Source organism: Pteronotus mesoamericanus, unplaced genomic scaffold (assembly GCF_021234165.1).
Source record: "Pteronotus mesoamericanus isolate MK-2021 breed Mesoamerican mustached bat unplaced genomic scaffold, CSHL_Meso_final scaffold_165, whole genome shotgun sequence".
Lineage (NCBI taxonomy): Eukaryota > Metazoa > Chordata > Mammalia > Chiroptera > Mormoopidae > Pteronotus > Pteronotus mesoamericanus.
Window position 1 is genome coordinate 8,027,292 of NW_026555307.1, and position 11,469 is coordinate 8,038,760.

An 11,469-nucleotide genomic window follows, 5' to 3' on the forward strand; every position below is an offset into this window, starting at 1 on the left:
TAGGCAGCCTGTATGACCTTAGGAATCTGCTTTTTGTGTTTGTCTCCTTCTGCTCTTAATCTATTCACTCTGCACTCAGCAGGGTACCATAGACAGCTCAGGGCCAGACGGAGTCCCTCCTGGGATGGGGTTATTGGGTCCTCTCACAGTGCTGCCATATGGGGGAAGAGTCCGTACTGGGATCCCACCAGCTTCTCTCTCCATTCTCTCCCCAAAGCCTCCATCCCCACTCTCTCCAGACCTCTCTGCAACCCCTTTAGCCAGCTATCTATTGTCTGTGGCCGCCACTCTGCACTCAGCAGGCAACTTAGACAGCACAGGGCAGGGTGGAATCCCACCTGGGGGTGGGGCTATTGGGTCCTCTGACGCTGGTGCTGCTCAGGGGAAGTGGTCTCTGCCTGAGCAAAATGGCTGCCACTGCATGGGGGATGAGTCAGCACTGAGATCCTGCCAGCTACTCTTTCAGTTCTCTCCCCAAAGCCTTCTTCCCCAGTCTCTCCTCTGAAGTGTTTAGCCCACTTTGCACCCACCTTTGCTGGAGACCAGGATCATGGCTGCAAATAAAAATTTTGTGTTGGCCCTTTAAAGAGCTCTTTGCGTCTCCAGCTGCCTGTCTCTGGCAGAGAGCAACCCTGCTACTTTTCACAGCTGGCTGTTTTCTGTGTATTTTTTGGGCTCTGGTGCTGTGGGCTAGAGGTCCCCACTTTAGGTTCAGACCCCATTCTTCTCACAGGGATCCAACTGACCTTTTCAATGTCCTTCTGATGCTGCCGTGTGGGCACCCCGCCCCCCTTCTCAAGTCTAAACTGGTCTCCTTACCAGGTACATTGTTCTAAAGCCAATTCTTCTGTTTCCAAGGTTACAAGGATCCCTTCTCACTATTGTTCAGTTGTTTGTTCCAGGTGATTTCTCCACAATTCAGTTGTAATTCCAGGTTGGTCCTGGGAGGATGTTAGTGTGACTTCCACTCACTCCTCTGCCATCTCGATTCTCCCTCCTTTCCAATTTCAATGCCTTTTATTTCTTCTTGTTGTATGATATTTGTGGCTAGGACTTCCAGAACAGTATTTAATAAGTGTAGTCAAAATGGACACTTTCTTATTCCTGATCTTAAAGGAAACACTTTTAGTTTTTGTGCATTGAGTATGATATTTGCTGTAGGTTTTTCTTATATGGCCTTTATTATAATATATGGAGGTATTATCCTTCTATTCCCACTTTGCTGAGAGTTTTTATCATAAATAAAAGTACTCCATTTTATCAAATCCTTTTTCTACCTCTATTGATATGATCCTGTGATTTTTATTGCACATTTTGTTTATGTGATGTATCACATTTGTTAATTTGCAAATATTGTACCAAGCTTGTATCCCCTAGATAAGTCTCACTTCAACATGCTGTATTTTTTTAAATGTATTGTTTGATCTGGTTTGCTAATATTTTGTTGAGTATTTTTGCATCTATGTTTCTCAGGGACATTGGTCTATATTTTTCTTTCTCTTTTGTGTCTTAACCTGATTTTGGAATTAGGATAATTATAGCTTCATACAAAATGTTTGTTAGTCTTCCCTCTTCTTTAATTTTTTTTGGAATAGTTTAAGAATAAGTGTTAGTTCTTCTTTGATTGGTAAAATTTCCCTGTGAAGCCATCGGGTCCAGTACCTTTGTTAGCTGGGAGTTTTTTTTATTACTTCAATTTTGTTAGTTGTTATTGGTCTATACAAGTTTTCTGCTTCTTCCCAACTCAGATTTGGAAGGTTTTATGTTTCTAGAAATATATCCATTTCACCCAGGTTGTCCAATTCCTTGGCATATCATTGTTCATAGTATTTTTATTACAATCATTTGTATATCTGTGGTATCAGTTGTTACTTCTCCCCTTTCATTTCTGATTTTATTTATGTGTGTCCTCTGTCTTTTTTTCTTGACGAGACTGGTTAAAAGTTCATCAGTTTTGTTTATCCTCTCAAAGAACCAGTTCCTGGATTCATTGATCTTTTGAATTGTTTTTCTGGTCTCTGTATCATTTATTTCTGCTCTGATCGTCATTATTCCCTTCCTTCTCTTCACTCTGGGATTTATTTTTGTTTTTCTAGTTCTTTTAGGTATAGGGTTAGATTGGGGTTTTTTGGGTTTTTTTTGAGATTTCTACCTTATTTATTTAGGTAAGCCTGTAATGCTATGAATTTCCCTCTCTGGACTGCTTTTGCTGTGTCTCATAGGTTTTGGGTTGTTGTGTGTTCATTTTCATTCGTTTCCAGGTACTTTTTGATTTCTTCCTTGATCTCATGGATAACCCATTCATTATTTGATAACATGCTCTTTAGCCTCTATGTATTTAATATTTTGAGTTTTTTTGAGGTTGATTTCTAGTTTCATGCCATTGTGATTTGAGAAGATGCTTGATACATTTTCTTGAATTTCTTGAGACTAATTTCATTTTCTTGAATTTCTTGTGTCCTACCATGTGGTCTATCTTTGACAATGATCCATGTGCACTTGAGATGAATGTGTATTCTTCTGTATTTGAATGAAATGCTTTATAAATATCAATTAAATACACTTGATTCAGTGTATCACTTAAGGTTGCTGTTTCCGTATTGATTTTCTTGCCTGGAAGTTCTATCCATTGGTCACCATGGGTTGTGAGAACCCCCCACAAGTGGTTCCCAGCCTTTTTAGGCACCAGGGACAGGTTTCATGGAAGACAATTATAGCACAGATGGGGTGGGGCCAGGGGCAGACAGGAGGCAGAGCTCAGGCAGTAATTCAATGGAAGCTTCCTTCTCCCACTGGCTGCTCACCTCCTGTTGTGTGGCTCAGTTCCTAACAGGCCACAGACCACTATTGGTACATGACCCCAGGATTGAGGACCCCTGCCCTACAATGACCATTTTGCTATTGATCTTGTCCTAAAAGTTCTCAAAGATTTTCTTTATATATTTAGGTGTTCCTATACTGGGTGCATATGTTTACAAGGGTTATATCCTCTTGTTTGATCTATTTAGTATTATGTATGGATCTTCTTTGTCTCTTGTTATGACCTTTGCTTCGAAGTATATTTTATCAGCTATGCATATTGCTACTCCCAGCTTTTTTTTTTAATCTCCATTTGCATGTAACTTTTTTTCCATCACTTCACTTTCTCCCTGTCTAAATATTTTGTTCTGAGGTAAGTATCTTGTAGACAGCATATGTATGGGTCATGTCTTCTTACCCATTCAGGTATCTTTTTGTATTTTGATTATAGCATTTAATTTGTTTACCCATAAGTTATTATTGATAGGTACTTATTCATTGCCATTTTTCCCTTTGTACTTGTTTCTCTCTCTCTCTTTATTTCTTTTTCTTCCTTTCTCTTTAGTTCTTCTTAAAGCAGTGCCTATAACAGCTCTTGTAATGCTAGTTTGGTGGAAATGAATTCCTTTAGCCTTTTTTGGTCTGGAAAGCTCTTTATTCACTTTCAGTTTTAAATGATAGCCTTGCTGGACAGAGTAGTCTTGGTTGCAGGTCCTTGTTTTCCATTACTTTGAATGTGTCATGATAATCCCTTCTGGCCTGAAGTATTTCTGTTGAGAAATCAGCTGACAGTCTTATTGGATATCCCCTGTAGGTAAGTTTCTCTCTTGCTGCCTTTATGATTCTCTCTCTGTCTTTAAAATTAGCCATTTTAATTATGATGTTTCTTGGTGTGGGTCTGTGTGGTTTCAGAGCTTTCTGAACTTGTGTGACCTCTTCCTTCACTGGTTTAAGGAAGTTTTCTATCATTATTTCTTCAGACAGTGTCTCTGTCCCTTGCTCACTTTGTTGTCCTTCTCATTTCTCTGTCATGCACATACTGTTAATGTTTCACATTATCACAAAGTTCCCTTAAATTATCCTTATTCTTTTAGTTTTTCTTTTTGTTGTTTCAATTGGGTGTTTTTTCCTACCTTGTGTTCCAAATTGCTGATTTGATGCTCTGCCTCATCTAGCCTGCTTGTAATTTTGTCTAGTGTATTCTTCATTTTAGGTATTGCATTCTTTATTTTGAACTGGTCCTTATTCATAATATCCATGGCATTTTTCATGGATATTATTGGCATTTACATGCTGATGTATTTCCCACTAAGTTCCTTATAGTTCTAAGTTCCTTGAGCATTCTTATAACCATTACTTTGAACTCTCTGTCTGATAAATTGCTTGCATTTACATTTAGTTATTTTTCTGGGGATTCCTCCTTTTCTTTTGTTTTTGTGTGTGTTTTTTCTCCCCATTTAGCTGTCTCTTTTTGTTTGTTTCTATGTGTTAGGTAGATCTGTTTTGACTACCTAAGCAGGTCTTCATGGGGTGGCCTTATGTGGTAGGATTCCTGTCGACCCCAGTGGTGCAGTCTCCTTGATCTTCTGAGCTGGATGCTCTAGGCATGTCCCTTGTGTAGGTTGTCTAGGCATGTCCCTCTCCTGTTGTATTTGAGTAGTGTTGTTGGCCTGATCATTGGTGGGATCTCCTTCTGGATGGGTGACTGAGAGACTAAACCCCCACCACATCTTGTACACTGTTGTACAAGTGCTGACAGAAATAATAAATAAGTAAATAAAACCAAAACAAGCAACCCCCTCCACAACAAGAGAAAAATCAACAACAAAAGGGCACAGAATAATAAAAGTAGAAAAAGAAATTGAGTAGTAAAACAACACACACAGAATATGTGAAGACCAAAGGAAAAAAATGTGGTTATGAGAAGAGAGAAGGAAGAGAAACAAAAAGAGTAATAAATAGAATGAGGAAAATGGCAAAAAAAAAAAAACAAAAACAAAGAGAAAGTAAAAAGATAAGAAAAGGAAAAAGAAAAATGGAGTAAGAAAAGAATAAGAGATAAAAATAGAGAGAAAATGAGAATATTTGAGAAAAAGAAAAAATAATGATAAAAAGTCTGTGAAAAAGAAAAAATAATGAAAAAGAACAAAGTGGAATTCATCTTAACAGAGTTTAGCGCCTGCTGGGGTTCTCCCTTTGGATATGTCTCTGTTGTCTGAAGCTGTGTCATTCAGCCTCAGATGTTCTCCACTCTAGCTCTCAGCAACCTGTTTGAAGCCACAATCCATCCAGTTTGTGGTTGACTCCTTTGGGCTTATTTGCACATGGAATGGGCCATGCTGCACTGGAAGACTGGCGCTTTTTTTTTATCAGCACACAGCTCTGGGGCGGGTGAGCAAATGTCCCAAGGCACTGCAGAATCCATCTACACTTGCCTGTGCCTGCCGTTCTGCTGTTAGCTTAGTTCCTTACTGGACTGTTTGTGAGAGGGCCTGTGGTGGAATTGGGAGGATGGATCTTTTTGGGAGAAGCCATTCAGACTTTAGAGATGATGGTGGGTGTATTCCCCTGTCCCTGAGCCACACGTCTGAGTCTGTCAGGGATTATTTTTCAGAACCCAGCAGGTAATAGACCCTAGTAAGAAAACAGGTGGGGCCTCTAGAGCCCAGTGTTTGGGTCTGCAAGAAACCAGGAGGGTGTCCCTTGGTTTCTTGGTCTGTGACTGTCCCTTGAGGGGGAAGCAACAGTCTGGTTCTCAGGAAAAGGCACAGAATGGCCATGCCCTAAAGCCAGTCTCTGACAGCCTCCATTCTGCCTGTGTTGCTGTCTCTTTAGCAGGGATTAAAATGCATGGTGGGAAGTGGAAAGATGCAGGGTGGAGCAAGCAGGATTCCAGAGGGGTAGTTCCATTCTTTTGGTTTTGGCTGTCCAGAATTCCCAACACCGTTACGGAAGAGGCTATTTTTTCCCACCATATATTTCTGTCTTCTTAGTTACGTATTAGTTGACTATCTATTGTAGGTTCATTTGGGAGCTCTTTATTTTGTTCCATTGATCTTTGCGTCTGCTTTTATGCCAATACCATGCTGCTTTAATTACTGTAGCTTTGTAATAGAGTTTGCAATTAGGAAGCATAATGCCTTCCGAATTTTTCTTCTTTTCAAAGATTGCTTTGACTATTCTGGGTCTCTTATATTTCCATACGAATTTTACAATTGTTCAATTTGTGAGCAAGTTTTTTTGTGGACCTATGATTTTATCTCATTTGTGTAAGTATCAATGAGCACAATTGCCAGGCCATATGAAAGAGTATGTTTGGTTTTGTTAGAAACTTACGGAAGTGTAAAGGGTCTTCCAAAGTGGCAGTATCATTTTGCACTTCCATCAGCAATGAAAGAGAGTTCTTGTAGTTCCGCATCCTTGTTGGAACTTGCTGTTTTTAGTGTTTCAGACTTTTGCCATAATCACAGGTGTGTAGTACTATCTTAGTTTGAATACATATTTTCATCAGTTATAGCTACGCATTTTCATTTTTTAATTTATAAATCATGTTTATTCTATTAGAGTTGTCTCAATTTTTCCCTTTATCCCCCATCCACCCATCCCACTACCACCCCCGCTCCCACAGTCAATTCCCACTCTGTTGTCCATGTCCATGGGTCATTCATATATGTTCTTTGTCTAGTCCCTTCCCCTTCTTTCCATCATTGTCCTCTTTCCCCATCCCCTCTCGTCACTTTCAGTCTGGTCCATGTTTCCATGCCTGTGGTTTATTGTGTTCATTAGTTTATTTTTTTGAATAGATTCCACTTATAGGTGAGATCATACGGTATTGTCTTTCATCAGCTGCCTATTTCACTCCAGTTCCATCCATGTTGTCACAAAAGGTAGGATTTCCATCTCTCTCTTTCTTTCTTTCTTTCTTTCTTTCTTTCTTTCTTTCTTTCTTTCTTTCTTTCTTTCTTTCTCTCTTTCTCTTCCTTCCTTCCTTCCTTCCTTCCTTCCTTCCTTTATTAATGCAGATTTTTATTTATTTTTTAAATGTCAAAGTTAATTATAAAATATTAAAAAATTTAAAACCATCATGAAGTCTTAGCAATTAAACCAACATGACACCAGCACAGAAATAATGAAGTAGATCAATGAAATATAATGAGCATTCTACAGACAAACATATATATCTAACAATGTAATATATGATTAAGTTGATGTTTCAAATCAATGGGTAAAATAAGGCTTATTAAACAAATAAGGTGCATGGATCACTATTACTTGAAATAAAACAAATATAGATCCCTATTTCACACATTATACAAGAAATATTCCTGTGAGTTAAAAATCAGTATGTAGAATATAAGGAGTTTTAGGAGAAAATACAAACATATTTTTCATACCTTGAAGTAAAATATTCAAACTCAGAAGCTATAAAGTAAAATATTGACACTATGACTATATTAAACATTTAAGACTGTACAGTAATATACATATGAAAAAAAGTTAAAGGACAAATAATAGAATAGGAAAGTATTTGAAACACATCTATAAAAGGGTTAATGGTTTGTTTGTCTTTTTAGGGAAGAAATTCTACAAACATTTAATTAAAAAATGGATAAAGGTTACCAAAAAGTCATTTACAGCTTTTTAAAAATAATAGAAATAGGCAACCTGGTTTAGTTTCAACAAATAATAAAATAACAATTTAAATAACACATCATTGTCACCATCAGACTCCACCAAAAAAACTACTCCACTCAATAAGTGAATTTGGCAAAACAGCTGGATACAAAGTCAATATTCAGGAAGCAAAGATGTTTTTGTACACCAACAATGAAATATCAGAAACAGAAATCAGGGGAAAAATCCCACTTGCTATAGAAACAAGAAAAATAAAGTACCTAGGAATAAACGTAACCATAGAGGTAAAGACTTGTACTCAGAAAGCTACACAATACTGAAGAAAGAAATTAAGGAAGACACAAATAAATGGAAGCATATACCGTGTTCATAGATTATAAAAATTAACATCAAAATGTACACACTACCAAAGCAATTTATGGATTCAATGCAATCCTTATTAAAATACCAATGACATATTCACAGATGTAGAACAAACATTTCAAAAATTCATATGAAACCATAAATGACCCTGAATACCCTCAGCAATTTTGAGAAAGAACACAAAGTAGGAGATATCTCAATACCTGATATAAAAATATATTACAAGGCCACTGAAATCAAAACAGTCTGGTCCTGGCACAAGAACAGATACATAGATCAATGGAACAGAATAGAGAGCCCAGTAATAAACCCATGTTTCTATGGCCAATTAATATTAGACCAAGAGGTCAGAAGTATAAAATGGAGTAAAAATAACCTCTTCAACTAACAGTGTTGGGAGATCTGGACAAATACATGAAAAAAAAAGTGAAACTTGACTACCAACTTACACCATACACAAAAATACACTCAAAATGGGTAAAAGATGTAAATATAAGTCGCGACATCATAAATTCCTAGAGTAGAACATAGGCAGGAATATCTCAGATATTCTACGCAGCAATATTTTCACCAATATGTCCCCTACAGCAAGGGACATAAAGGAAAGAATAAACAAATGGGACTATATAAAAATAAAAAGCTTCTGCATGACTAAAGAAAACATCAACGAAATGAAAAAGGAACCAATCATATGGGAAAATATACTTGCCAGTGATACCTTGGACAAGGGCTTGATCTCCAAAATACATAAAGAACTCACACGACTCCACTCCAGGAAGACAAACAACCCAATTTAAAAGTGGGGGCAGAGGCCATGGGTGTTGTGGTTCAGTGGATTGAGTGCCAGCCTGTGAAACAAAAGGTCACTGGTTCAATTCCCAGTCAGGGCATAATCCTGGGTTGCAGGGCAGGTCCCAAGTAAGGGGCGTGCAAGAGGCAACCACACCTTGATGTTTCTTTCCCTCTCTTTTTCCCTCCCTTCCCTTCTCTAAAAATAAGTAAACACAATCAAAAAAAGGGGGGAGCAAAGGACCTGAACAGACACTTCTCTAAGGGGTACATACAGAGGGCCAAAAGACATATGAAAGCATACTCAGCATCACTAGCCATCAGAGAGATGCAAATTAAAAGCACAATGAGATACCAGTTCACACTGGTCAGAATGGCCATCATAAACAAATCACACACAATAAGTGCCAGTTACGTTGTGAAGAAAAGGGAACCATAGTACACTGTTGGTGGGAATGCAGACTGGTGCAGCCACTGTGGAAAACAGTTTGGAAATTCCTCAGAAAACTAAAAATGGAATTTTCAATCCAGCAATCCCACTGCTGGAATTATACCCTAAGAATCCAGAAACACCAATTCAAAAGAACCTATGCACCCCTATGGCAACACAATTTATAATAATCAAGTGCTGGAAGCATCCTAAGTGCCCATCAGTAAATGAGTGGATTAAAAAACTATGGTGCATTTATACAATGGAATACTACGCAGCAGAAAGAAAGAAGGAGCTCCTACCCTTTGCAACAGTATGGATGGAATTGGAGAGCATTATGCTAAGTGAAATAACCCAGGCAGTGAAAGACAAATACCATATGATCTCATCTATAAGTGGAACCTAATCAACAAAACAAACAAGCAAGCAAAATTAACCAGAGATATTGAAATAAAGAACAAACTGACATTAACCAGAGGTGAGGGGAAAGGAGAGGGGGAAAAGGTATAATGGGGGGAATGAGAGGAAGGGCCATCAAGGAACATGTATAAAGGACCCATGGACAAGGTCGAAGTGGGGAAGGATTGAGAGTGAGAGGTGGATTATGGGTGATGTCGGGAAAATGGAGACAACTGTATTTGAAAAAAAGTTTAAAATTTTTTTAAAAATGGCCCTGGCTGGTGTGGCACAGCAGATTGAGCGCCAGCCTTACAACGAAAAGGTTGCTGGTTTGATTCCCAGTCAGGGCACATGCTTGGGTTGCAGGCCAGGCTCCCAGTAAGGTTTGCCCAAGAGGCAACCACACATTGATGTTTCTCGCCCTTTCTTTCTCCTTCCTTTTCCCCTTCTCTGAAAATAAATAAAACCTTTTTTAAATTTTTTAAAAATTTAAAAATCCTATATAAGACATTTGGGCATCATTTCAGAGAAATTTGAATATGAGTGAATTGTAGAATTATTAATTTCCTTGGGTCTGATCATGGAGTTGTAGTTAGAGGTATACGGGATGTGCTACTGTGTTTACTGATGTGTTAGAATTGTTTTATGATAAATGATGATAAATGTATGAGACACTGTCTGGAGTGGTGTGTACTAAGAAAATGTCTCTTTTTTTAGAAGCCACATGCTAACATATTTAATAGTAAAGTATCATGATACTTAAATTTATTTTAACAATTGGTGAATTCAGGGTATAGGCATGTATAAGAGTTCTTTCACTATTCTTTTAATGCATCTGAAGACTTGAAAATTTCAAAAACAACAATTGAAGAAAATTTGCTTTTCAGGTGACTCTGCTCTATCATATGGAAGAAATCAGTCTGGAGGGCACTGAGCTGCTTGAGGATGTACTCAAAGACCCCACTGGGACAGAAGAACTAAAGAACTAGAAACTGGAAATAGTTTCTCAATATTTTTTTCTATAAGAGAAAGTTTCAGAATGAATGCAGAATATCCCAGTGGGATGCAGAACAGTATCTCAGGAAGTAAGGCAGAAGAACTAACTTACAAAGGACATGGTTTTCTGATGAATGACAGGTGATTCCATTTTCTTCCTGCTCCAAGGGCAGGTTTCCTCCTCCAGAGATGGGGGTCAGAAGTCTGAAATGGCTCTTATAGGCTAAAATCAAGGTGTTGGCAGAGCTGTATTCCTTCTGTAGGCTCCAGGGTAGAATCTATTTCCTTGCCTTTTCCACCTTCTAGAAACTATCTGTATTTCTTGGCTCAATGGTAGCTTATTCCATCTTCAGAGCACATCATTCCAACCTCTGATGCCTTCACATCTCCTGACTCTGATGCCCTACCTTCCTCTTATGAAAACCTTTGTAATCACAACATTAGGAAATATTTTGATGAAATTTATTGTACAAATTTTATACCACATTGTTGAAATCAGCCTCTTATTTAGAATTTTTCATCAATAATCAACCACAAATGTTAAAGTGATTAAACAAGAAAGCCATTTGATCAAAGTGCCTGTAATGCCTTCTTTTTCTTACATAAGCAAACGAAAAACTAATCCAGTCATTTCAGAGAAAATAAAATTTAAAAACTACCAATCTCAAACTTAGCTTTCCCGAATAAGGCAAGTGCTTAAGCTATAACAAATAATTTACTTGCTTTGCTTCTTGGTCTTCTCTATAAAAATCTCTCCACTAGCTGCCCTGGCTGGCATGGCTTAGTTGGTTGGAATATCATCCCATAAACTGAGAGGCTGAGGGCATGATTTCTCATCAGGACACATGCATAGGTTGTGGGCTCCGTCCACAGTCAGGGTGTGTACAAAAGGCAATTGGTCGATTTTTTCTCTCTCACGTTGATGTTTCTCTCCCTCTCTCTCTCCCTGTCTTCCTGTCTCTCTAAAATCAGTATGTCATTCCGTGAGGATTACAAAAATAAACCAACACCAAAAAAAACCTCTTCACTAGCTCCTGTTGGTGGAGCACTCCTAACCA